General features: G+C 40.7%; 1 long non-coding RNA gene across 1 annotated transcript; it reads right to left on the minus strand.

Moving 5' to 3' along the window:
* Positions 1–7,094: 7,094 nt before the first annotated feature.
* Positions 7,095–17,485, minus strand: LOC125080457 (uncharacterized). The gene is made up of 3 exons (XR_007121396.1): positions 17,314–17,485; positions 12,149–12,386; positions 7,095–8,055 (listed from the first exon to the last, which is right to left on the minus strand). It is a non-coding gene; the product is annotated as an uncharacterized LOC125080457 (long non-coding RNA).
* Between the last annotated feature and the right edge of the window lie 8,938 nt (positions 17,486–26,423).

The raw sequence follows: 26,423 nt of genomic DNA on the forward strand, positions 1-26,423 counted from the left end.
TGTGCAAGTTCCTGGGTTGGAGGAGGGGGCTGTTATATGGTGAAATCCATATTTTCTCAGCATGTTCAAGTAATACACAACATTGAAAAGGGTAGGGCAAGGACAATGTCATCAAAAGAAATTCATGGTTTGGTCCACTTGTTTCTACTGTGAATTTCTGTCCCTATAGATTGCAGTTCTGAGGCCATAAAGATGAAATTTCAGAAATGACCCCTTTGCCCATTATTTAGTGGAAATTGGAGAGGAAAGTTTCCTTATCAAACACTATAAAACGGAGCTCAGTTGCTTTTGAGTTCCTCCTTTGCTCCATCCCTTAGCTGCCAGATGCTGGCAGAGTCTTGGCAATAATTTTGCCTATAGATGTAAGCTCTCACTTGGGTAATAAAGGGGAGGGCATCTAGCTTGAGAGTATGTTTTCCAACATGGCCAGGAGCATTCTGTACAAAGAGAATTATGATTAATGATTAAGCTGGTAGCTGAGTTGGCCAAGGTCAAGTCTGGCATGATGGGTAGCCTGAGTGAGGCCATTTGAGGGCCAAGGTGGTGCAGATGAGTGGAAAGCCCCAGAAGAATCCAAGCAGGAACAACTTACATGGGGGTATGCAGAGATCTTGCGTAAAGGGGGGCATGGGAGACAGGAAAGAATGAGCAGAATCTGGGCTGATGTCCTCTCCACAAAGCCACTGCCCTGCCTCTTCCTCTGGTCAGCCTAAGCCACTCTAAGGCCACTATTAGTCCTTCCTGTAGACTGCTATATTAATTTCCCATGGCTGCTGTAAAAGTGACCTTAAACTGGGTGCCTTACAACAGAAACGAATTCTTTCACAGTTCTGGAGGCCAGGGGAGAATCCTTCTTTGCCTCTTCCAGCTGCTGGTGGCTCTCAACACTCTGGCCTCCTTGACTATGTCACTGTAATCTCTGCTCCATGGCCACAGTGCCTCTTCCTCTTCATGTGTCCTCTCTCTTGTCTCTTATAAGGACACTTGTCATTGGATTTAGGGCCCACCTGAGTAATCCAGGATGATCACAACTCAAGATCTTTAACTTAACTTCTTCTGCAAAGACCCTTTTTCAAAATAAGTAACATTCACAGGCTCTCAGCATTAGGATATGGAAATATCTTTTTTGGGAACCACTATTCAACCCAGTACAGGTGCCAAGAGCCAGGGAACCCTGAGGACCTAAATCTTCATTGTTTAAAAAAATGTTTTTTGGTCTCTGAGTAACACCTATTTCCTAGGCTTGAATTTGTGAGTGGTGTTTAGAGACAAGGCAAGTCAAATTTCAAGATGTCTTTCATGCTATGCTCCTGAGTGATCTCTCGGTGACTCTTCTCTCTTGGACCTCCCAGGCTAGTCTTCCTCCTCTGCTCGTGCCCCTCAGCCTGTGGCGGGTGAATTAGACCCAACAACTATGAAGAATGCAAGGGACTTCTGAGACCATCTAATTCCCATGGGCTGCAAGTGATTCGCACAACTTTGGCCAACTCTACTCTAGACTCATGACAGCTATCGATTACCTGTTGTGATGCCAGTCTGGCTAGAGCCTCAGACTTCTCAGACCAGACCCCATAGCAGCCTCTGCCACGGGTTAGAGTTAGCACATGAGGTGAAATCTCTTCACCATCTCTGACTGAAAAGATGACTCATCTTCTGGGTTAGGAAACTGAGACCCCAAGAGGATGAGAGCATTGATAATGGTGGTGCTCTATTCCAGGGTGTCTCAACACTTCCTATCTCAGCTCAATGAATGAATGAATGAATGAATATCAGATTAACAAACCCTAGTTTTCCAAATTAGGGTATTTTTCACCTTCAAAATACCTAGGTGGTGACCTGATTTTCTTTCTATTTGTTTTAACAGCTCCCTACCCTACACAGACACATGGAGCCTGTCACCCTACAGACAAGACTTACCGCATACCGTACAGTCATTTTGCTCTGCAGCTTCTGACCCCATCTGCTAGCTCATATAAAACAAAATTTATATTAAATGGGATTTTAGAAAAATCATCATGGCCTAAATTGAACATCATTTGTTAGGAAACAAACCATATGTTGGCAATTTTGCTTCCCATTCTTGGCTTGGGGCCAGCTGAGTTCGAGGAGAAGAAGGGGAGCCCCTCTTTGAGACTCACCGAGCCCCAGCCAGTGTTATGCATTTCCTGGGAGTGGTTTCCACCCTGAGGCTGAGTGGTGGAGGTGCTGACCTCCTTAGACATGTGAATTTGCCCTGCTTGGATCTATTGTTAGAAGAGAACAGCCCTACAACATCGCATTCAACTCAGCTTCTCCAATAGTTCTTTGGGCTGCTACAATCTGGGGGAAAACTGGCAGCATCAGGTTGGGCAAGGGTTAAGAGGACAGGAGTGAACATTTCAAGTTTAGAGGAAAAATGAAGAAACCAGGCCAGAATCAATCTTTTGCTGATTGCTCCCAAGGGACTTGTCCATGTGTTGCATGGGGTGAAGTGATCTTGCTGGGGGATTTTGAGGAAGAGGGGCTCTGCGGTCTGCAGTGACCTAGGGGCCATATATAATCCTTCATTTAAGCCACACCTCAGCCCTCTGAGACAGCTGCTGTCCCTCCCACTTCACAGAACAGGATACCAAGGGTGAGAAAGTTAGTAATTTGCTCAAGGTCAACTAGCAACTGGCAAGTGAAGTAATTGAGTTCCAGAGTTGCCTTCTCACTAAGTAAGGTACAACAAGAGGGAGCCATAATAATCGCTGGGGCAGTTTTTCTTCTTGAATATGACATTTCTCTAGGGGGAAACTCTACAGGTAAATTCAGCAGGGACAATTATTGAAGAAAGGACATCATTCCAGGCCAAGAGCTGAGCTAGAACACAAGATCTGACAGGACAAATTGTGCGATCAACTGTATTCCCTTCATCCCCAGACTGGAGCTCTTCCTAAAGTCCTTCTTGAGTTCTTCTACTAATCTGGACTTAGCAAACTTCACTGGTTGTGTTAGTTACATTTTGATTATATTTTGAGTGACTACTGGGGTTACCATACTAGGTGCTTGGCAATATCCAAGATGGAACATCTCATTTAACCCTCATGACAACACCAGGTGGATAATAGGTATTGTCATATCCGTTCCACAAATTAGGGAGCTAATGCAGAAGGTTACATAATTAACCCCCCAGTCCTAATCCTAGGGCATAGTGGGATTTTAGCTCCAAGGCTAGGACTCTCCATTGTGTTCTAGGTAACGACCTCTGGTTTGAAACTCCTCTGAGGGCAGAAAGAGTGGCTTTGTTTTCATTTGTTTGTTAGTTTCCCTTTCGCTGGGGAAGATTGTGTCATTAATGAGTCCCTTTCTCTGTTCCCTGCTGCCTTTGTCCCTTTAGTACCCACGGTCCTAACTCATTCCATTTTGGTTTGGATTTCGACCATTTGAAACCTAATCCCGGATACTGTTAGCTGAGAGAGCATCAAATGTTAATCCTCCAGGGAAAGTGTTTTAAAAAGGAGACTCTGGAAGGCAAAAGGCCTTTGAGACTCAGATGATTCTCTAATGATAGAAATTGAAGCAGGTAGATGGGGAAGGTTTTTTTTTTTTTAAGATTTTATTTTTTATTTGACAGAGAGAAAGCGAGAGAGAGAGAGAGAGAGAACACAGCAGGGGGAACAGGAGAGGGAGAAGCAGACTCCCCACTGAGCAGGCAGCCCAATGCAGGCCTCGATCCCAAGACTCTGAGATCAGGACCTGAGCGGAAGGCAGCCGCTTAACGACTGAGCCACCCAGGTGCCCTGGGAAGATGGTTTTGAGAAGAGAGCTCACCTCAGAACTTCAGAACAGGTAGAGAAAATGTATGATTCATGGACCTGCAGCATCATCACCCCCGGGAATGTGGCAGAAGGGCAGAATGTGGGGTGTACACTTTCCTAAGGTCCCCGGGTGACTTGGGGGTTATAGTACAGTGTGGGAAGCACTGGTCTAACCCATACTCTGACTTTCTGAACTCAGGCTGGAATGGAAAGGTGAATTCAAACCACCTTGTCCAGGGACTCAGGTGAGAGGGAACTTTATACAGGCAAGAGCAGCCGAAGATCAGATCTCAGCCTCCCAGACAGAGCTGGCAGTCTGCTGGGGAACACAGCTGACTGACTCAAACCTGAATAAAAGGGCCAGCCTCAATGTGTGGTGGCTGAGTTAGCAAAAACCTACCAGGTTAGATTCAATTAAAAAATCTTTTAGTTTTAGATGAGCGATATCTAGTCTCTCCCCTATGAGGACAAATGTAAAATAGCCTAAAATTTGTATTAGCAGTTAGAAAGTTGGTCAGATCCCTTTTCCTCTGGGAACCAGTGCATTCATTTCTCTCACAGTTCGGCTCATGAATTAACTATTTCCCCTGGAAGTGAAATTGGAAGAGCTTCCCTGAGCAAAAAGCAATTTCATTCCCCTCTGATTTTTTTCTAAGTGCAGGTTAGCTTAAAGCTCAGCACTACCTTGCTCTGCAAAAATGCTCCAAGCAGACCTGTTCCTCTCCACAATGTCATCTTGCAGGTAAATTAGAGCCAAAGAACTGGAGGAAAAAGCAGCCTCAGAATTTGGTGTTTTCTTAGCTTATTGTACTGTATTTTTGGCAAGTCTTTCAAACTTAAAGTGTTAAAAATTTTCCCATCTCCTTTAGGGATGCCAAGCAAAGGTTAATAGGATGGTGCAGTGAGTTCGATCTCCTGGGGAGAAAAGGAAACCTATAAATAAATAGATCAAACACTATGACTAGGTATAGATGGGATTTTTAAAGGAAAGATAAATCATGAACGCAATCATCAATCCACATTAACCTTGCAGCTACGGTGCTGCCCTATTTATAGGCATGGCCATTGGAGTCATTCTGATAAGCGAGGGCTTACCAAGTGGGGCGGTCTCTAACGCAGCCCAGAGCTTTTGTTCTCCCGCAGAACTCTTTGTAATGAGCCCCTGTTACCTTCAGAATTACACCTCCAAACGTCAGTTCTTGTGTTTTGATCTTTGCTCATCTCATCAAGCTCGATTTTTATCATTTCCTATGTCTCCTGTGCTGTCATTTCTGTTCTCCAATACCTCTCTTCAGTGCATTTTCTTATGACATTTACTGTTCTCTTTGCTCAGAATGCTCTTCTTCTCCCATTTTCCAAACATCATCACCTGGTTGGTCCTGATCCCCTGGGTCTCAGCTGCCTCCTCCCAGAAGCCTCTCAGGGTCTTCTAAGCCTGAGTGGAGAGGGCCTCACCGGATCCCATTGCATCGTGGGCTTAAACCCTTTCTAATAATCCCTTGCTTATTTATCTTTCTCTCCTAGACCAGAGGTTCTCAGCCTTGGTTGGACACTTAGAATCATGTGGGGACATTTTAAAACTCCAACTATCCAGATCATACCCCACCTTAATGAAATCACAATTTCGGGGACGGGGGTAGGACTCAAGTATCAGTATTTTTTAAAGCTCTCCCAGGGATTCCAGGGTATAAGTCAATTTGTGAAGCACTGTAATAGGTTGTAAACTCATAAAAGTGCAGACAGTCACAACTACCAGAATGCTTGGTACATAAGGGGACCCAACAGAGCTAAATAAATGGGTGAGTGAATGAGATGTTGGGGTTGCAACTTTGCAGACCCTAAACTTTGGTTCCCAGGTCACTGTTGGAGGATCATGTTCGTAGGTACCTGAGCCCTTGAGATTCATCTTCAACAGAAATGGATGAATTCTGTTTTCAAGAAATGTAACCAAGCTAATCAGATACTTTTATCGCTGTTCCTTTTCTGCTCTCAGCCATTAGCTCATTCTGTTCCCAGTAAGGAAGCCTACTTAGCAAAATTAAGATTAGATAATACAAGGGAAGGAAGTGGAAAGTCTTACATGATGTTTCTATTTGTCTGTGATGCCTGATAAACATCAACTTTCTACTATAAAGATTCCATGGGCTGGATGTTCTTGACATTTGAGATAATTTATCTGAAAGGGCTCTGAAAACCATGACGTGGCATTGTTATTATGGCTACATTTCACTTATTCCCATAACAAATATTCAGAGGGTCTCTGTGACTGCACTAAACAATAGGAATATAAAGGGGCCAAGAGGCAGCTGCCTCTACTGTGGAGTGAGTATGATGGAGCATCATGAGAATGGGTCATTGGCACTTGGCTGGGAACTCCAAGAACTGAGGGAAAGGAATGCTATGCAGCTATGTTACTGCACCGGTACCCACCTCCAGGCTGTGAGCACAGTGAGGTGGAGGCCATCCTATTTCTTTGCATTTGCTCAAGGCCTGACACAATTCCTGGCATTTATATCAATTGTATCAATTGTCAAGATAAGATTAATCAATTATGAGCCATTTATCAGGTCAGATTCTTTGAGGTCCAGGTATTAGAAGACCAGCTTAGATTCACCTAAGCATAACAATATTTATTGGAGGGGCTAGGGTAGTTGAGAATGTCAAAACCAACATCAGAGGGGCGTCTGGGTGGCTCAGCGGGTTAAGCCGCTGCCTTCGGCTCAGGTCATGATCTCAGGGTCCTGGGATGGAGCCCCGCATCAGGCTCTCTGCTCAGCGGAGAGCCTGCTTCCTCCTCTCTCTCTGCCTGCCTCTCTGCCTGCCTGCGATCTCTCTCTGTCAAATAAAAAAACAAAAAACAAAAAACAAAAACAAAAAACAAAAAACAAAAAAAACCAACATCAGAAAAGAAAAACACAGCTTAGAATCAGAACCTTGGGAAGGCCACACCTAGGGATGGAATTCCTTCTCAGGAATTCTGACCCTAGAAACTTGGGCCCTTGGTACCATTCACCTCTGCTTTTCTTGTTTGTATTGGGTTCCTTCTCCCTTTCTAGAGGGTGGTTTGGGACATGTGATTGGCACAGGGGCAGGCAATGGCTCTGGACTCAACCTTTCCAAACCTTCTCTCTGGAGAGGGAAGGACTGTTTCTCCTGAACTTCAGTCCATGGGAAGGATTCTGATTGCCCTGAATGAAGAGGTTGCCAACCCTGACCAGTCACTGGGGAAGAGTGTAGGCATATACCTATAAAAAAATGGGGGTGGGGTTCTCAAGAAAGGCAGATGTTCTGAGAATGGTACCACTTGCTGGCACGTGGGTGTTAGGAGACTCCTGACCCTGTCAGTTATGGGAAAGAGGATTAACAGGTTGTGGCTATTAATTGCAGATTTGTAGGAAAAGTTCAAGAAGGTCTAAATTCCCCTCTGCAGGGCAACAGCAATAACAATGAATGAGAACATGTAGCTTTTCCAAACCCTAAGTTAAAAGCCTGTTTGTCTGGAAATCATGTTTTTATGTTTTTACTGAAATTAGAATAACATTTATCCCATAGTGTCCCAAATCTGGTAAGGTAAGACTATGATCATAACTTTTGGCCTGAATGGAAATAGCAGGAAGTTGGAGGCGGCCATCCTGCCCTGAAAAGTTTCGTACTGGTTACTTACAGAGTGTGGCTACTGCAAGGACCATCACCCACTCAGTGGGGCTCCATGCAGGTCTGGGGCCTGAAGGATCTGCATCTGAAGAAGTTCTCCTTTATCCAGACTGCGGGTGCTCTTTAAATATCCTCTGGTCCTTCATTTAATAGGGGATGGGAGAGTGAGACCTTTGAATAAGTTTCTACTTCTTATTGTCCTGAAGCTTCCTTTTTATGGCAAGGAAAAGACTCCAAGGTGGTTTTGTCCAGGAGGAGGAGGTCTTTGGTTCGTCATAGACCAGCAATGGTTCCACAGTTCTTTCTGATGGTATGAAGTTCCAGAAGCAAGGCAGAGAGTACATGAGTTCACTGGCTTCCTTCAAAATGGAGAATTTAAATAAGCCTCTCTGGTAAGAAACGTCTTGTGGGAGTTGGGATAGCAGAGGAAGAAATGACAGGGCAGAGCTGATGGTCCTCAAGGCTTTCATGTTGCCTGTGAAAGCTGGGTCTGGCAAAATGATACACAGGATGGAAGTCACTGAGTCCTGCTCACATGAAGCCAAACAGCTTGGACCATGCAGAAAATGCAGGTAAAGCAGATTTTCCAGGAACAGGTGAGATCCAGGACAGGCCCGGGACCCTGGCATAAAAAGAACAAAGTAAGCCCCCAGAGAAGAGCAGACAGAAGAAGGCTGTTGGCTGGAGTGTTGAGTCAAATCCCAATGATAGTTGGACAGATCACCAGGCTGGGAAAATGGGGCGGAGGTAGATTTCTTTACTTTGCTTCAACTGTCCTCTCCCAGGGGAGTGACCCAGGAAAACACAATGACAGTAGCATTCTTATAGCTCATTTTAAATAGGAAGGTTTTTCTGCAGCTAGCTTTGCAGACAAAGTTCCCATACAAATTGCTATTGAGTGTTTGCCACATTTTAAATAGGGTTCTTTGGTGAAGCCACAGTTCAGGGTAGCAAGAATTTTTTAAATTGCTCTTTAAAATAAACAGTACATGGATGTTTTTGCCCTGTGCTAGCATAATTGCTCTCAGGGGGCAAATGATCTTTCGCTTAACCAAATGAATTAATAGATCTGTGGTTCTACAGAATGCAGCTCCCCCTTCTACCACCCAGACAGACCTAAGGTTTTGAAGCTGGGGACAGACTATAGAGAGAAGTGGTTCTGCATGAAAAATTGAGTTGAATTCAGAGTTTGTGTGGACAGAGAGAGGGAGGGAATGGAGGAGGAAAGAGAATCTGCTCGCTGGGAGGAGGCTGATTCTTGAGAAGCCTGGGTCATGAGAAGAGATGACCAGCAGAAAAAGTGAAGCTTGCTTTCCTGGTGGAAGGACTGGCCAGGGAACTTCTCGAAACAGCACCCTTTAGTTGTCTTGCTTTATTGAAAATATTACTACAAGTATAAGATGTTAAAGTGTATACACATTTGAAAACCATAAAGGCAAACAGTGTTTGTAGGTTTGATTTAAGAGTAGTCCATATGCTATGATGTGTGCGAGGTAAGCCTGGCCTCAATCATTGCTCTGGATATCACATTGCTCCATGCTCAAAGTGATGGCACACACCTGCCTTGCATGGGAGTTTTGTGGGAATCAAGGAAGAGGGGGCTGTAGTCCATGCTTGGGTCTATGTGTGGGAAAGAGAGGGGGCACCATCAAACAGGATGATAGCGTAATGGAGGGGCAGGCACAGGAAATCAGAGCAGGTGAGCCCTGAAGAAACGTAGGGAGTGCACTCATTTCCTCCCCCCTGAGCAAGGCCTTCTACTTACTCCTTTCTTCCTTTTTATTATTATTATTTTTTAAATTCCAATCTCTTATAAATGAAAAGTTTAAATGTCCTGAAATGTTGAATGAATATCACTCTGACTTCTTGTATGCTTACCACAGAGTCAAGAATTATTAACATTTGGCCACATTTGCTTTATTTATGTATGATTTTAATTTTTACTGTTTATGTTACTACTTTTTTGTGGAGCCATTGGCATATAACTTGCAGGACATCATGACACTTGAAATCTATAAACTTAGGCATGTATTCCCTAAATAGAAGCCATATCACTTGACTACTGAAAGGAAGGGTCAGCCCTAAATGCTGGGGAACTCAGAGGTCACCAGATGGCTGGCACTTGAGTTATAAAGCAGGGAGACAGAAAAGGCCCCCACTCTCACCCTCCGGAAGTCAGTTGAGGCAGGGAGATAACCCTTACTCTCCCTGCCCACACCCACTCCCTGAAGGCGTACTTTGTAATATGAAAATCCTTGCTACACATCACCCATCTTCTCTCCCTTCCTTTTTTTTTCTCCCCATAGCGGTTTTCCTGTATTCTTCTTCCTTGACTCTCTTTTTTACTCTATTACTCAGTGAAGCATCTCCTTGTCAAGGCCAGCCCCAGGCTGGGTCACAGTTAGGGACACAGGAGTCTTAGATGGCTGGTGTGTTTTGGGGGAGGGAATGAAGGGGTGGGTGGTGAGAACAGAGAGAGTGCTGCTTTTGTGGAAAAAAAGTCTTGGGCATGATTTACCCCCTGGTACTGGCTAGTGAGGAGGCTATCTTAGACCAGCCATAGTGGTCTGTCTGTCTGCTCTGCCACGTTCTGTGTTTCCATCTGTGCATCCACCACACTGTCTCTGTTTATGCCTCTCACACTACTTCTTTCCCTCCTTGTGTCTGTCTCTTTCTCTGTCTTTCTCTCTGGCTGTCTCTGACTTTTTTTTTTTTTTAAGATTTTATTTATTTATTTGACAGACAGCGATCACAAGTAGGCAGAGAGGCAGGCGGAGAGAGAGGAGGAAGCAGGCTCTCCGCCAAGCAGAGAGCCTGATGTGGGGCTCGATCCCAGGACCCTGAGATCATGACCTGAGCCGAAGGCAGAGGCTTTAACCCACTGAGCCACCCAGGTGCCCCCCTGTCTCTGACTTTTACCCCAGTCTGTCTTTCTAGGTCCTCCCTCCCTTTACCATTTTTTCTACCTCAAGTTCAAATGATGCTAAACTTAGAGAAGAAGCCTGTTGAAGCAGGGATAAGATATGTCACTCAAAAGTATACACTCTTTTTTAGAACTGTTAGTGCCCAGACATCTGAGAAGCACACTGGGGCGTTTGGAAAGGAAAACAAGTGTGGTTGTAAAAGAATAATGTTGGCAATAACAAATAAGGACATAAACCACTTCATGATTTTGTTTGTTTCCATTTTGGTATAAGTGCTCATGGGATGAACAGTTACCATTTCAATGGTCAGGATGCTTTATTTATTTACCACACTGCTGTCTGCCTCCCTGTGGCCTTTTTGGGAAGATGAAATCTCCTCTGTGCCAATTAAGATGTTAAGGAGAGACAGGCTCTGCATTTCTAGATTCCTGCAGGACAGGTCTGCTAGCTATGAGCCTGAGGGCAGTGCAGACAGCCCCTCCTGGAATCTGCTGGAGTTGTGGTGCCAGCTAATACGAGGACATTTGCCAAAAAATGGAAATTCCAGGGGCATCTAAGCAGGTGCATCTCCCAGAGCAACCACTGGGCCCCCTGTACTGTGCCCACTTGAGCTCAGGGCTCACCTCAGAAAGCCTCAAGCCTTGGTAATTGTTGCACTGGATCTGGCTGGCACATGGACCCAATTGATGGGCTGAGTGCTTGAAACAGAATCAGTAGGACTTCTTCTCTCTAGCATCATTTCATCCTCCTAATTGTCTCCAATGTAAACATAAAATCTGGTCGGGCAGGCAACTTCTAAATCAAGCACCAAGAGTCATAGGCGCCAATTACAAGACAACTATGCTGGGTTTGCTGCATTCGAATTCTGCATTAGACCACTGAAATCTGATTTTCCTATTGTTTAGGAGAAACCTCTGGGGGCTATTGAAGTTAGCTACCAAAAAAGTTAGAGACCCATCATCTTTAAGTTCAATGTAAACATTATTTATTGGGAAACTGTTACATGCTCTGTACTGTGCTGGATCTATTGGGGTGGGGGGATGCACAGATGGCTAAAGTCGACCTCAGACCTGAGACAGGCAACAGAAGTATGGGAGAGTGAGCAGAGTCAAGAAGGGAATTGGGAAGCCCTTTCGAAGGGGGTGGGATGTTGGGAGCAGGGAAGCAAAGAACACAAAGGACTTGGGTGGGTGGAAAAGAGAAGCAAAAGGGAAGCCCAGAGGGAGACAAGCGACAGCATGAAATGCTGCAGACTACAGCTGTTCCTGGAAGTGGAAAGCAAGATTAGGCAGTAGTCTGGAGCAATGTGGGGGGAGGCTGGGAAAGAGTGTCTGACACTTCGGGTGTTTTCCCTGTCATGGGAACCATTACAGTTTGCTCTGCTTCTTGCCATCACCGCCAGGGACTGAGTTTACGTGGTGGGCTGACTTTTAGAACCACGGATTAGAGTTGTATGCTTGCACTTTAGTAGACCATGCAGGGCTTGGAGATCAGAGGGACTTGGGTTCAAATGCCGAATTCTACCCATCCAGAAAGAAATTAAACAACTCTGAGGCTGGGGCTGCACTCCCAACATTTTCTTTCCTTCTTTCTTTCTGTTTTTCTTCTGTGTCTTGCCCCTTTTCCTCCTGTGAGACATCAGAATCTCGACTCTGAGTGATGACAGAGATGGCCTCCACAGGCAAGGTTCACGGGGGCCAGCTGTGCCATCTCCCCCAGCCTCTTGCTTCTGTCTGCACCCCTCACCCACCCAGATGCTCAGTACTGGCTAATTCTGTTCTTTAAAGTTACCTTCTGGTGGTATGGTCTCTGGACGCCAGCCTCTTCTTCTTCTCCTCTGACAACATCCACTGGCTCTCTTCTTCCCTCCTCTTCTCATCTCATTAAAATAATTTCCTCCCTGATTAGGCAGAACAATTCCACCTTGCCTCAATGCTTAACAGCCATTTGTACCCAGTCATCATGGTGAATAAGCCAAGGTTCTGTTCTCAGCGGTCTTCTAGTGGCATCTGGTGCTATTTCAGCAGCCCTGAGGGGTAAAACAAAACAAAACAAAACAGAACACCTGCATGAGGTGCTTTAATTGAGGCCCTTATGAGACGATAATCAAATTTGTAGAGATAGTTAGCTCTTACTCTTTGATGAGAATCATGTTCACATTGATGGAATAACTATGGTTATATTCGATATGTTCTAAAGGATATGCAAGAGGTTTTGATACCAATGTCCAGACCCCACTCACTGCGTAACTGGTAATAACTCTTAACCAACAAGCCTAATGGTCTGGTTCTGGGGGAATCTGATCCATTTCCTTCCGTGCTTCATTATGGAGGAATAACCCCTTCTGTAGTCCTTAGCTATTGCCCGTTGTTGTTGTCGTTGTTGTCGTCTAGCTATTGTTTTCTATCTGAGGATTGGCTGGTGATGCTGCAGCCCCCACCCCCACTCCGCACTCCCCTACCCCACCCCGACCCCTGCTGCTGCTGCTGTGTGTGGTGGCACTGCCAGCTGTGTCCTCTTGCAGGATTACTGGTCTGCATGCTCTGGTGACAGGAGTGGGAAGATTAACTTCCATCCTAAAGTTGAGCCCCGAATTGTGTATATTATGGCACTGTTACCATCATTAAATACCACTCTCTCCTTATCGTGGCAGATTTAAATGTTACAGTGCAATTACTGCATGCCAAATAGTATATGGGAACATGAGCTGTATGACCTTGATTTTGAGTCTTTGTTTATCCTTATGTAAAATGGTCATAACAATATTGATTAGGTTGCTGTAATAAGGATTAAATGCTCTCTATATTATGTAAACTGCTTGGAAACTAGCAATTATGTACATGTTTCTTTCCTACAAGTTCCTAAAAGTTCCCTTTCAGTAAATCCTAAGTTGCTATCACACTATTGATCACACTATGCACTTAGGAATAGAAGAATCAAGATAATAAACAAATATTTGTCAAACATGTAATTCACATTATTACAGAAATCAGGATAAAACCTAGAAAAGACTGTGGATTCTGAGAAACAAACTGAGGGCTTTAGAGGGGTGGGGGTGGAGGGATGGGTGAGCCTGGCAATGGGTATTAAGGAGGGCATGGATTGCATGGAGCACTGGGTGTTATATATAAACAATGAATCTTGGAAAACTATATCAAAAACTAATGATGTACTGGGGCACCTGGGTGGCTCAGTGGGTTAAAGCCTCTGCCTTTGGCTCAGGTCGTGATCCCAAGGTCCTAGGATTGAGCCCCCGCATCAGGCTCTCTGCTCAGCAGGGAACCTGCTTCCTCCTCTCTCTCTCTGCCTGCCTCTCTGCCTACTTGTGATCTCTGTCAAATGAATAAATAAAATCTTAAAAAAAAAAAACTAATGATGTACTGTATGGTAACTAACACGACACAACAAAGATTAAAAAAAAAAACAACTAGAAAAGAGATGAGAGAATGAAGGAGTAAATCATAAGGATATCTTTGAGAAAAAAATCATCACTCATCCAACTGGATTCTGGACCAGAGATTATCAACTGGAGAACTGGATGAGGTAAAATATTATACAGGCCTTGTTTTTTATTTTATTTTAAAAAGACCTTATTGTTTCTTTCAAAGTAGTTTTAGGTTCACAGAAAAATGGAGAAGGAGGGACAGATGCCCCACCTTCCCTACGGTCAACATCTCCCACTGTAGTGATTCATTTGTTGCAATCAATGAACCTACAATGATACATCTTAATCACCCAAAGTCCAGAGATAATTTAGGGTTCCCACTTGGTGTTGTATATTCTACAAGTTTGGGCAAATGTGTGGTGACATATATCCAACACTGTAGCATCATTCAGAGTAGTAACACTGCCCTAAAAATCCTCTGTGCTCTCCCTATTCATCTCTTCCTCCCCCCAAACCCCCAGCAAACACTGATCTTTTTACTGTCTCCATAGTTTTGCCTTTTCCAGAATGTCATACAGTTGGAACCATATAGTATGAAGCCTTCAGATTGGTTTCTTTCACTTGATAATATGCATTTAAGATTTCTCTATGTCTTTTCATGGCTTAATAGCTCCTTCCTTTTTAGTGCTGAATAATATTCCTTTGTCTGGATGTACCAGTTTATGTATCTGTTCATCTAGCAAAGTAAATCTTGGTTGATTCCAAGTTTTGGCAGTTATGAGTAAAGCTGCTATAAACGTCTGTGTGTAGGTTTTTGTGTGGACACAAGTGTTCAGCTCCTTTGGGTAAATACCAAGGAGTGTAATTGCTGGATTGTAGAGTAAGAGTATATGTAGTTTTATAAATAACCACCAAACTGTCTTCCAAAATGGCCAGACCATTTTGCATTCCCATCAGCAAGGAATGAGAGTCTCTATTGCTCCACACTCACTAGCATTTGGTTTTGGCTGTGTTCTGGATTTTGGCCATTCTGATAGGTGTAAAATAAGTAACTCATTGTTATTTTAGTTTACATTTCCCTGATGATATATGATATAGAACATCTTTTCATACACTTACTTGTCATCTTTGTGTTTTCTCTGGTGAGGTGTCTGTTAAACTCTTTGACCCATTTTTAACTGAGTTGTTTTCTTATTGTTACATTTTAAGAATTTTGTGTATACTTTGGATAGAAGTCCTTTATTAGACGTGTCTTTTGCAAATACCTTTCCCCAGTCTGTGACTTGTTCTCTCTTTTTCTTGACAATGTCTTTCACAGAGCAGAAGTTTTTAATTTTAATGAAGTCCAGGTTATCAATTATTTCTTTCATGGGCCATGCCTTCAGTTTGGCAAGCCTTGTTTTTTGCCCTAGAAATAACTGGTTCTCTCTAAAGAAGGATGGCTTGTCCTTTATGTGGCGACCTGTTATAATGGCAACCAGGACATAAGACCTTTCATTCCTCACCCAGGATCCTTTCTATAAGCCTTTCCAGCAATCACAAGATGAACTCTGGATTTTTCATCATGTTTTTAATTTCAACATCTTTTCCTAAAATGATGATGGGAAAAGAACTCTGAACAAGCAAGTTTAAATTTAGTCTGCCACTTAGAAGTGCAGTGACCTTGGATAAGTGACTTAACTTTCTGAGTTGGTTTTTTTTTTTTTTTTTTTTGCAATTTGGCAAGATGATACTTGTCCCATGTGAAGTCATCAAGTACCTGACATGAACTCACTAAACCTTAAGCCTAATCAATCATTCCCAAGTACAATGTCTACCTTGACCATGAATATTTGCCAAAAGGCCAATTTTTCATTTTACTCCTTCAGTTCATTCCTTGGGTTTAAGTTTTCCTAAGGGATTCAAGCACCTTGCTTTATCACTTTTTTCCTAATGTTTCTAATTAAGTGTATGCATTTGATGTGAAGGGGTGTGTGTGTGTGTGTGTGTGTGTGTGTGTGTGTGTGTGCGTGCCTGTGCATGCACGCAAAAGGAGCTTCTTTATGAGCAATGGTGAAACAGGACAGAGTTGTCCAGGGAGCACCGTGCATTGCTGCCAAGGCCCCTATACACTACTATGTTGCCTCGCTATCGCCACACACTTGAAGATTTTTCTCTAGTGCTTGTTCCTCACCCCCATTTGCTGTGGGTATTCAAACACTTGGGACCACATGTTCTAAATGAAGCCTTGGCAGGCAGGCAGTCACCTCCAAGATGAAACTTCTTATTTTAGACCTGAAAATATAATGTGTTGCAGTGTTAACAGTAGAAGCAGAAGATTTTCCAACTGAATTTTGAAATTCAGGCCAGGTCAAGTCTAGCAAGTTTTTCATCTCAAGTGTTTAGCAGGGAAAATGTTTCAGTGTGATCACAGGCAGCCCACGTAGGCTACAGACTTGCCAGAGACCACAGTTGAAAAGTCTGGCAAGTAGGCCCGGAGAAATTCCTCCGACCATATCCTTTTCTTTAGGGCACTCATCTTGATTTGTAATTGTACATTCATTAGTGTGACTTCATCTGCCGTCCTTCTAGGCTTTAATCTCCAAGAGAACAGAGACTGTGTCTAGCACAATGCCTGACATATGAGACTCTGTGCTGTAGAAAGGAAGAAAATGGACATTCACTCAATATGTATTTATGTTTGTGCCAACTGAATGCTAAATAGACAACAAATAAATCATTATTGAATGGTAATGAGAAGGAACGAAAGGGAAGAACATTAATATTTGCATAATTTAGATTTGTAAATTTTATATCAAACACTAATTAACCGCTCTCCCATTATTGATTGGATTTTGAGTTTGTTTGTCCTGGTGCCCCAATAACAATGTTGAATGCATGTGGGATTTGTATATAAAATAGGAGAACAGGGCTGTGGATTTTAATATATTTCAGGTAGAGGCTGTCTTTTAAAATAAAAATACTTGGGGCGCCTGGGTGGCTCAGCGGGTTAAAGCCTCTGCCTTCGGCTCAGGTCATGATCTCAGGGTCCTGGGATGGAGCCCCACATCAGGCTCTCTGCTCTGCGGGGAGTCTGCTTCCTCCTCTCTCTGCCTGCCTCTCTGCCTACTTGTGATTTCTATCTGTCAAATAAATAAATAAAAATTAAAAAAATAATAATAAAAAAATAAAATAAAAATACTTAATTATTTTGAAACATCTATTTTTCAACTGTAGCACAATTAAAGAGTGTTATTTTTATATAGAAGGAAATGAAATGAAATACGGAGGTAAGCGTGAACTGACCAGGAACTACTCAGAAATCAAAGGAAACTCAATGTAGGGAACAGAGGGTATGATTTGGGGAAGAAAAATCTCTTGAATCCATTGAATCCATGCTGAACTAGAAATCGAATAATGACATGAATAAAACCTCGTTGACAAAACATGAGAGCTATTGAAATAGATGGAAAAGGCAGCGTATGAAATCAAATACAATTCACTTGTGCTGAGAACAACCTTTAGTGGCAATGTTTCATACCACAGTTAATATAAAATAAGTCATTATTTGAAAAGAAAAAAGAAAGCTCACCCTATTACATCACATCAATAATGCATTTTCTAGAAGCTCATCATGGTTCTTCCTATAAAGGCCAAATAATTCAGAGAAATCATCTTTCATGTCTGTTTCTGCCTTTCTACCCAGGAGGGTTCATTTCATTATTCTGTTTTGGTTCAACCTATAAAAATTCTCAAGGGGTTTTAATGCAAATGAATCCAGACACTCATATAGCCATCTAAAATAATTCAGGACAAAAAGGAAAAAGTAAAGTAAACAACTTATTCCCATTTCTACTCTCAATCTCATCCTCATAACAAGGTGCATGTTGCTTTAGTTCTCCAGATAATAAGCTCAATTCTTCACTTAGTTTTGCCTTTAGAGAAATTACTATAGACTGTGTGTTCTTTTATTCTCTAATTATTAGCATTTACTATGTGCTGGGGCCTGCTCAGGGTGATCCAAATTCCTAAATTCTTTGAGCCTTTATCTCCTTCTCTGGAAAGGGGCAAAATAATACCTACTTCATATAATCTTGGTTAGGATTCAATGAGATAAAATAAATGAGATGTTCATGGCAGCATCTGACACATGGAGGCTGGTTCCACTCATTCTCTTATTTCACGACCTCTTTTACAGCAATAGTTGATCACTCTTTAAAGTACTTCCTCATAGGAGCTTAGAACCTGGGGAGTGAGAAAGACATGAAAACAGAAAATGATATGCGATCAGTGAAATGAGGTAGGTATGCATGAGGCTCCCGACCAAGCAACAGAAATTGCTGTTTTTTTCAGATTGCAGAAGTTATACCTGTCCGTTAAGGGGAAATACAGAAAAGCTTATAAATGAAAATATAAAGGAAAAGCCGCCTCAGTCCTTTCGTCCTAACTATTATTAATATTTTGGTGTAGTATTATTCACAATTGAGATTATACACTTTATTTCTTATTGTTGTTGTTACAAACATTGCATGTTGGCTGTAAAAAAAAATTATGGATAATTAAAAACACAAATAAAACACACCCCAAACCCCTTCACATAGCTACATTTAACAGCTTAGTGTATATCCATGTGAGTCGTCTTCTCTGTGATTCTATCCTGTTCTTAGTCCCTGTTTATCAATCTCTGTTTAACATTTCTTTCTTTCTTTTTTCTTTTTTTTAGATTTTACTTATTTGTCAGAGCAAGAAGGCGAAAGAGCACAAGCAGGGGCAGGGGTGGGCAGAGAGAGAAGCGGGCTCCCTGCTGGCAGGGAGCCCAGCCCGATGTGGGACTCAATCCCAGGACCCCGGGATCATGATCTGAGACAAAGGCCACCGCTTAACCAACTGAGCCACCTAGGTGTCCCTGTTTAATGTTTCTTAATCTGTATGTTCTTTTTAATATATCAGGTGAGTATTTCCATATCACAAGATTTCATTTGCAGCATAATTAATGATAATAGAATAAATTATTTTTGTACAATTTATTTATTTAAACAATTTCCTATTGTGAACATTTGTGCTTCTCCAAATTTTCACTCAAATGACAATACTGCAGTAAACTTTCATAGCAAAACCTTTCACTAAAAGGCTTAGATTTTAGACCTCTAAAAATTCCCATGGCATAAAGCATTCACAGTGGCATTTAAGGTATTTAAAGATGTTGGTATATATGTTGTTAACTTGCCCACAAACAAAGTTCCAGTCTTTCTCCTGCCCTACATCACCTCGACCAATGAGTAGCAATCAGGTTTTCTAATCGACAGTTTCATAGGTAAAGCATGGTAACTCATTGGCGGTTGTGTTCCTCTGCTTAATAATGAAGTAAAGCCTATTTTCATGTATTAGTTGGTTAATTTTCCCTTCTCTCCAAATTGTGTATTAAAAACCTTTGTCCTATTATTAATTCTTTTCTTATCAGATCTTTTATTAAGGATATTTATGCTTTGTAGTATATTTTGAAAATATTTTTGTTTGTTGGTAAATTATGTTCATGGGTATTTTGTTGCATAGAAGCTGTAGGAAATAGGTTTTCTGGGACATCTGGGTGGCTCAGTTGGTTAAGCTTCCAACTCTTGCTTTTAGCTCAGGTCATGATCTCAGAGTCCTGAGATCAAACCCAGTGTTGGGCTCTGTGCTCAGAGGGGGGTCTGCTTGAGATTCTTTCCCTCTGCCCCTCCCCCACCTCCACTTGTGTGCTTTCTTTTTTTTCTCTCTAAAACAAATAAATCTTTAAAAAAAAAAGTTTTTCAACATTTTGACAACTGAATCTATCAGTATTTCCCTTTATGGGTTCTGCTTCTGGCATTGGGCTTAGAAAGGCATCCCTACTATACAGATTATGTGAATATTACATGATTTATCCGGGTAATCACATTTTTAATCCACATGGTATTTATATTTATGTAGTATGTGAAGTGGAGCACTAATTGTTTCTTTCCCCCCCAAACACAGAGCCAGATGTCTCAACTCTACTTGCTTTTCTTATATTGCATTCTTTAGATAACTTGATATTCTTTTTGTCAGAGTCATGTTGTCTCTCTAACTATCCAAGTCTTCATTTATGTCATTTATTGGAGTTGAATCATTTGTTTATGTAAGTCTATGATAATTTTATTCCTTTCCTTTTTATTTATTTTCCATATTTTGTGGTTATTGAAAATGGGATTTTTCCCACCTATTTCCTAATAGTTTATTTTTTATTAATATACTTTTTACTTTCTGCTGACTGATCACCTTATTGAACATTTTTATGATTTTACATTTACTGATTGACTTTTTTGAGTTATTTTCCTGATAACAAGTCATTATAAAGTCATACTATATGTTCTTTTCCTTTTCACATTTGCTTCTGTTGTTTCTTTCCTTGCACCAGTACTCCAAGCATTTTAAAATATGTAAATATGTTTACTCCTCTTTTTCTTTATTTGTCATTTGCCTTTTTAACATCTATCAAAATGATCACCTTGCTATCCCCCTTTCACGTATTACCATTTTCAACATTTCTCCAACTGAGATGTAAAGCGCATTATTTCTAGCATTAAAGAAGTTTTATGGCGGGGGGGGATGCACCTGGGTGGCTCAGTGGGTTAAGCTTCTGCCTTTGGCTCAGGTCATGGTCTCAGGGTCCTGGGATCGAGCCTCGCACCGGGCTCTCTGCTCAGCAGGCCTGCTTCCCCTCTCTCTCTGCCTGCCTTTCTGCCTGCTTGTGATCTCTCTCTCTCTCTCTGCCAAATAAATAAATAAATTCTTTAAAAAAAAAAGTTTTATGGGGGAACCTCGCTGGCTCAGTCAGTGGATGGAGCAAGCAACTCTTGATCTCAAGGTTGTGAGTTCAAGCCCCACACTGGGTGTAGATTACTTTAAAAAAACTAAAATCTAAAAAAAATGTGATTAATTAAGTTTGAAAAGAGTGAAGACAATTTTTCCTTGTATTTGAACAAATTAAGGTTGTGAGGAGACTTGCAGCCAGGAAATTTCTTTGATTTTGTGTAATTCAGCTTTCCCCCTTTTTCTTTTTCCATCAGACATTTGAGATATGTTCAATTAATTACTGAAATTACGAGTAATCCTAATATTAACCATTGAGTTTCTGAAATTTATATTTCAGAATTAAATTTTCTATTGGGATTTGTGAATTAACATTTATAAATGAGCATACAATGTGTTTTGGTTTTTTCCCTCTGTGTTATTTCTACTAGAATTAGGTATCAGGATTATGCTAGCTTTTTAATATTAATAAGGAAGCTTTATATATGTTTATAAGATCAAAAGAAATTTAAATAGCAAAGATATAATCTTTTCTTTATGATCTGAACAAGCATGCCTGAGAAGTGGCTCCCTTGGGGCCAGCAGCTTTTATGTTTTGACAACTTCATCTTTTTCTTCCATGGTTATTGTTCAGCTCAGAATTTTTTCCACATCTTGCTTTGATTTGGTTCCTTACTTTTCCTAAAAGGTCATCAATATTAATGAAAATTTCAATTCTTCTGCAAAATACATACTTCTTGAGTTCAGAGATATAACCAGTCACAAACATCACCAACTTTATGTCAGCTTCTTAGGAAAAAGAATTCCATTAAATTAACTAAAAAACTAATTTACTAATTAACAGTGGCATACATTTAAATATACAATTGTGAACCACTTTCTTCAGTGTCTCAAAGTTTAAGTCTGTGATTCTTTTTTCCCATTAATAGTCAAAAGGTTTTGAAACATTTTACCCTGAGCAACTGATTATTTAATATACCATGAAGATAAAATGTTTTTTACAGTACTTAAACTTGAATAATTTCTCACATTTAGGTTTAACGGTAAAATTTAAGTAATATCAAATAATATTAATGTTTCTATATGTATTTCTTGTTTATTAAAGGGTTTGTTTTGCTTTTTTCCCTTAATTGAATAGTATCCAGCAGTTAATTAAACAGCTTCTATTGAAAATCAATCTGTAACTTTTGACAAACAGAAGTTCATTTCCTAAGTGATTAGCCTCTGTGCATGAACAGGTCACTCAAACACATTTGAGTATTGAAATGTATCTAATATATTTGAAGATACAGATACACAGTGACCAAAATGAAGATAAAAGCACAAATTATTACTGAATAATATCATAAGCCCCAAAACTTAGTTTTTGAAAGGATACAAATATTGATAAACCTTTGTCAAAACTGATAAAGACAATAGGGGCACCTGGGTGGTTTAGTTGGTTAACCATCTGCCTTTGGCTCAGGTCCTGATCCCAAGGTTCTGGGTTCGAGCCCCACATTGGGGTCCCTGCTCATTGGGGAGTCTGCTTTTCCCCCTTCTTTTCTCCCCCGCCACTTGTGCTCTCTCTTACTCTCTCAAATATATAATAAGATCTTTAAAAAAAAATTGATAAAGACAATAAGGAGAGAATGCATACATTCCTAACGTTTAGAAGGACAAAAGAACATCATTATAAGACCTAAAGGTACTGACAAGGTGATAATAGAAAATAATGAACAACTTTATGCTAATAAATTTGACCACTTAGATGAAGTGGGAAAATTTCTTGGAAAAAAAACACATGATTTATCTAAAATAACATAAAATTAAATAGAAGAGGTGAGTAGTTCCATCTCTCTTAGAAACTGAATCTATAATTAAAAGTTTTTTTCAGAGAAATCTCCAGGCCCTAATGACTTTAGTGGTAAACATTTTAAAAAGAAATGAAACTAATATTACCCATGTGATTTTGGAAAACATAGGATGAAAGAACATACCAAAACCTGTTTTATGAAGCCAACGTAACCCTGACAAAAAACCAGCAGATTAAAAGAAAGGAAAATTATACACCAATATCTATCAGGTACATAAGTAGGAACATTCCTAACAAAATATTAGGAAATCAAATCAAGAACTACATAAAAAAGAGTAACACATTATGACCAAGTGAGCTTTATCCCAAGAATGCAAAGTTCAGCATTTGGATATCAATCAAAGTAATTCATCATCTTAATAGAATGAAGAGAAATGATATGATCATCCTAATACATACCAAAAAAGCATTAAATATTCATTCATGACAACACCTCTCAACAAACTAGAAATAGAAGGAAGATTTTTAAACTGATGAAGAGTATCAACAACAAAAACAAACCTACCCCTAACATACTTAGTCAGGAGAGACTGAAGGCTTTTTCCCTAAGTCCAGAAGTGCCCACTCTCACTTCTATTTAATATTGTGTCCTAGCTAGTGCAATAAGGCATGACAATGAAACAAAAGGTATACATAGGAGAGGAATAATTAAAATTATTTTTATTCATAGATGATATGATTATATATGTAGGAAATTCTAAATGAATCTGTAAGGACTGCTGGAACTGGAGCAAGCACACAGGATACAAATCAATGTACAAAATTAATTGTATTTCTTTTTTTAAAAGATTTCTTTATTTAAGAGAGAGGGAGAGAGCAGGGGTGGGGGGTGAAGAGGAACAGAAGGAGCAGAGGGAGAGAGCCAGTTTCAAACAGATTCTGCTCTGAGTGCAGAGCCGGTGGCCAGGCTTGATGCCAGGACCCTGAGGCCATGACCTGAAGAAAAACCAGAGTGGACACTCAACTGATTGCACCACCCAGGTGCCCCCAAATTAATTATATTTCTATGTATTAGCAACAATTGAAAAATCAAATTTAAAAACCAATACCACTTGCAATAGAATAAAAAACCCAATATGCTTATAAACATGTAAGATCTCTATACTGAAAACAGCAAACTGTTACAAAGAGAAATTAAAGATAACCTGTACCATAGATATATTTCTATCCCTAATAAAAATACTTTATTAGTTATTATAATTTTATAAGATTAAAAATCATATAGTTAAAGATTTCTTTTTTTTTTAAAGATTTTACTTATATATTTGAGAGAAAGTATGCACAAATGGGAGATGAGGGGCAGATGGAGAGGGAGAAGTAGACTCCCCACTGAATCGGGGGCTTGGCGGGGGGCTCCTTCCCAGGACCCTGGGATCATGATCTGAGCCAAAGGCAGATGCCTAATGAACTAAGCCAGTCAGGCACCCCCTAGTTAAAGATTCCTAACTTTTTTCTTCTTCTAATGTCCTTTTCCAGATTGTTTTGGCTTTTATGGGTCCTTTGTGTTTTCTTATAAATATTAAAATCAATTTGTTAATTCTTACCAAAATGCTGGAATTTTGAATGGGATGATATTGAATCTACTAGTCACTTTGGGAAGGATTCACATTTAAACAATAATGAGATTTGCAATACATTAATGTATATTTTTGCAATTGTTTAGGTATTCCTTAATTTCTCTCTGCATTGTTCTGTAGTTTTCAGTGAAAGCTGACGATTTTAGTTTTCTTTTGTTCTATTTTAAAGACTCCCTTCTCCAATAATGAGATAATCAGCTCTTGAAATCCTTCACATATTTACCTGTTTGATCAATTCCTCTGGACATAATCCATTCCCCATCACTGCTATCACACTCCTCCCCGCCAGAGATGACTTCATCATGCTACTTGGGTCCTGACAATCTCTGCTGGGTTTTTCTCATGCAGACATCCTCCATTCCCTGCTTGGGCTTCCACCCCAGGTCTGGCCAACCTCATGTATATATGCCCTCCTCACTCTGCCTGGGCCCTGACATTTCACACCTTGATTACCACACATGTAGATGTCTACGTCCTATTGTTGGGTTCTGATTCCTAACACTGGGTCATCATTACCCAACACACACACACACACACACACACACGGACGCACGCACGCACGCACGCAAACACACGCTTTTCTTACCCGACCTGGACTCTGATATCCTGTGTAAATCCTTTAACCTTTGAGCCTTTTCACCCTACTCAGCCTCAGCCCATGCCACTCTGTTTTACATGGGGACACTCCACTAAATGGCTTTAATGGGTAATTGTATTGGAAATGGAGGAAAAGGAAGAGAAGAGAAGAGCAAGATGGACTTCTTAATAAATCTCTCTATCTATTGGGGTAATTAGATAGCCATTGGAGAAGGACAACATTGATCTAGCCCTCAACTGTGCACTGGCATAAATTCCAAATTAATTAGAAACTTATATTTGAAAAGTCAAATTACATATATTCTAGAAGAAAATATGGATGAATTCCTTTATAGGGAGTAGAACACTTTCCTACTTAGGACACAAAACCCAGAAGCAGTGTTCACATATATAAAGTAAAAAGACAGAAGCCCAACTGGGAAAAAATACTGCTCCCTATATCACCTCATGTATAAAGAGCTTCTAGAAATAGAGATGAAAACTACCAATAAAACTCTGGAGAAATGGCTGATTCCAGGTCTGCGGCAGCAAATGTACAACATAAACCAGACACCTCAATCTTGAAAGGAAGGAAGTTATTGAAAATCATTGGGTCATATCAGAAGGACTCTAGAGCTGACTTTAATTGGCTTTCACTTGTCTCAAAAATGGGAGAATTGAACCATCAATAAGGAATAATAACTGCAATGAGTTGAATCATATCAAACATGTTTAAATCCATGAGTTCATAGTGATATTTTGAAAAGAAAATCAAACTTGTGGTCCCCGTTAGAAGATGCAACTGAACCCACTCAATCTGAAAATTGGTAAACAAAGAAAAGGTATTTATCCTGCATTTTGTGTCCAAACTGTGATGAATATATACATAGACACACATATTCATATTCCTTTGATGAGGGAATGTTCTTTATAAAAGATTTCTAGGTGATAAATGCAGAAAGAATGATAGAATTAGGAGTATCAACATTTCAGAAGCCCTAATGAAAATGGGATCTAGGCAAAATATTCTTGCTAAAACATCGAACCTGAACATATAAAGCCTCTAAGTACAACTGTACAGCACACACATGGGATAGAAAGGCATATTAAACAATTCCCCATTGACACAGTAAAGAGATGCAATGTGAGGAAGACTCTATAGGACATATGGCCCACTTTCTTCGAAAATAAATTGCAAATAAAAATACAAAGGAGGAGGGGCGCCTGGGTGGCTCAGTGGGTTAAAGCCTCTGCCTTCAGCTCAGGTCATGATCCCAGGGTCCAGGATCAAGCCCCACATGGGGCTCTCTGCTCAGCAGGGAGCCTGCTTCCTCTTTTCTCTCTGCCTGCCTCTCTGCCTACCTGTGATCTCTGTCTGTCAAATAAATACAAAGAGAAAATACAAAGGAGGAGGAAACTATGGACTACAAGAGACACAGGGGATTTATCAACCAGTGCATAATGGGGATCCTGTTTGGATTTGATTCCAACAAGACAACTCTGGGAATAAACAAAACAAAAAACAATAAAAGCATTTCTATGACATACTGAGAGATCTCACTGAATAAGACACTAAGGAATTTTTTTTATGGTATAATAATGGTATTGTGGTTATATTAAAAGAAAAACTCCTTATCTTTTTAGGATTGGCACATTCATGGATGAAGTGTTTTAATACCAGTGATTTGTTTTAAAGTAATCTGGTATTTGGGGGAGAAATGGTGGAGGTAGAGATGAAAGATTTTCCAGGTGTTCAAAGTGATTGAAGACTGAGCCAGAAAAATCTTCAGGGCTTGCCTATGTTGAGGCAAACAGACACCTTTGGGGATGCCTTTGGACCGAGGTACCATATAATCAGCTCCCCTTATCCACACCTATTAAAGT

Source organism: Lutra lutra, chromosome 11 (assembly GCF_902655055.1).
Source record: "Lutra lutra chromosome 11, mLutLut1.2, whole genome shotgun sequence".
Taxonomy (NCBI): domain Eukaryota; kingdom Metazoa; phylum Chordata; class Mammalia; order Carnivora; family Mustelidae; genus Lutra; species Lutra lutra.